Here is a 2,500-nt window from a genome sequence, read left to right as displayed (position 1 = left end):
TAAATTAAATGACAAGATACCCACCCGGGTGGGCGATTCCTAGACACGCAATTGAAAATATGAATATAGCACAAAAACAGGATAGAATGACTTACGGTCAGCTTCTTATTTCAGAAAGGGGGGTACTACAATTAAAATCTTTAGAGGTATTAAAAGAGGAGAAGGTAGTTCAAACAGGGTTCCGGTATGGGCGATTACAGGCCAGGTGGAAAATAGATCAAAAAATTGGTTTTATTCAAGTTGAGGATAATCTGTTTAAACAAATAAGAGATCAAAGTTTAATGCGTATAAAGAGGATATATAACGTATTAATACAGATGGATTCGGAAACAGAATTAGTTAAAGATTGTATGATAAAGTGGGCTCAAAACATTGAAGAACAGATCATGCTGGATACATGGGAAAGAATCTGGGTAAGAAATGTGAAATTTACACAAGCTCAAAATCTGAGAGAAAATGTTTACGAGATGTTCTATAGATGGCATTTAGATCCTAAAAAGCTGGCTTCTCTGTATCCGAACTTACAGCCTAAATGTTGGAGATGTGGCTCTCTAGATGCTACTTTACAGCGGTGGAGACTAACTTGATTCTGCACCTAATAACGGCAGCAAGACTGTTGGTGGCGCAATACTGGAAGAAGGAAGACTTTCCTACAACTCAAGAATGGACATTGAAAGTTACAAACTTAGCCGAGATGGCTAAAACATCGGCATATCTTAAAGATCACTCAAATGAGAGATATAAACGAGACTGGAAAAAAATGGATTGACTATATACAAAATAAATACGGGACCAAGAAATTCCAGTTAGCCTCTGCTTAAGATCAGAAATGATTTAAATTGTTTAAAGTTGGTTCAGCAAGAAGAAGCTAAGGTCAATGTAGAATGTTATTATTTTTTTATTTCTTCCCCCCCCCCCCTCAATGGATTTTAGACTGTGTTTGTTAGAAATCCATACCTTGTACGGGTTCTGGGAAGTCGGGGGGGGGGGGAGAGGTGGAGGAGGGTTGGGGGAGAGGGTGGAGGGTGGAGGGAGGGAGGGGTATATATTAGGCTAGACAAGAATTTGGTGGTAAACTAGAATTATTTTGATATACAAGAAATTGTATAGAAGAGTCAGAGAGCCCTGCCTGGAGAGTTTTGCTCTCCCTCCCCCCCCCCCCAACTTCAGACCTGCTGCGAGAGATCGGCTAATTTGCTATTGCCTGCCTGGGCTGGCTGGCTGGCTCTCCTCCCCCCCCCCTTGCGTTTAGCAACAATGTAGCTCCTTTGAGCTCTTTTCCTCCCTCCTCAACCAGCCCCGCCCGACTTCAGGATTCTCTAATCTGTGATTCTGTGCGGGTCGAAAAGAAAAAAGGAAGGGAGAGGGGTCTTTCTTAAAGATTTAAAACACCGGAGCGAATGCTTCAGAGGCAACGACAGTTTTCACGTGGAATTAGAAGAGTCAGAGAGCCCTGCCTGGAGTTTTGCTCCCCCTCTCCCCCCCCCCCACTTCAGACCTGCTGCGAGATCGGCTATTGCCTGCCTGGGCTGGCTCTCCCCACCCCCTTTGCGTTTAGCAACAATGTAGCTCTTTTGAGCTCTTTTTCTCCCTCCTCGCTTCTCGGGGCTCCACCGATGGGGGAGCAAAGCCCAGCGCCAGGCTTTGGGCTAACGCAGGGGTCTGCAAAGTTGGCTGTTTTAAGACTGGTGGACTTCAACTCTCAAAATTCTGGAAGTTGAAGTCCACCAGTCTTAAAAGAGCCAACTTTGCGGATCCCTTGGCTAACGTGATTGATGCCCTCGGAGTTGGAAAGAGGCGAGAGAGCCCGGTCACATGAGCCATGACACGACATCAGCTTTGTGACCACATTGCTGAGTAATAAAAATTCCAGTCCCACGTTGTAACGAAGGGGTGAGTACCTATATTTGATAACTCATTGGGATTTTCAAAGTCATTGAGAATATTTTTGCTTTTAATCTAATTAAACTTCCTATCTGTCAGTTTAAAATAGTGACTTCCATAGAGCAAACTAAAATCACTACTTTATAAACAAAAGGAAGGTGTTTTTTCCTCTTATTTGGTTATGGCAGAGCCATTTTAACAATCTCTTTATATTTGCAAGTAGCGTGCAGTTTAGACGTTAGTTTTGCAGTAGTAGTAGGTTACTGAAACCCTCTGTACGGAGAGGAGCAAATTCCCACAAATTTTTAAACAGTCAGCAAGCATTGTTGAACATGCGGGCAATAAATCCTTGAGTTTACAAATTAACGATGGAAGAAAACTCTTAAGATGTGAACGAGACTTTAATTATGGTGATTTTAATAATTTTACTCATTTAAAATAGCAAATTGCATATAATACATTCACAGAAGCGTAGAGCGCATAGACAACTTTTGCAATGGAATGTTAACTCATTAAAATGAAGTATATCAAACATTTGCTATTTTAATATTAGTGGTATTAAGTGCCATTTATATATTCATTTCAAAGCTCTTTTTTATTTAATCCAAAATGAATT

Source organism: Thamnophis sirtalis, unplaced genomic scaffold, assembly GCF_051295495.1.
Source record: "Thamnophis sirtalis isolate CommonGarterSnake01/CBP01778 unplaced genomic scaffold, rThaSir2_p1.2 scaffold_20, whole genome shotgun sequence".
Classification (NCBI taxonomy): domain Eukaryota; kingdom Metazoa; phylum Chordata; class Lepidosauria; order Squamata; family Natricidae; genus Thamnophis; species Thamnophis sirtalis.
Note: the sequence above shows the minus strand (reverse complement) of the source record.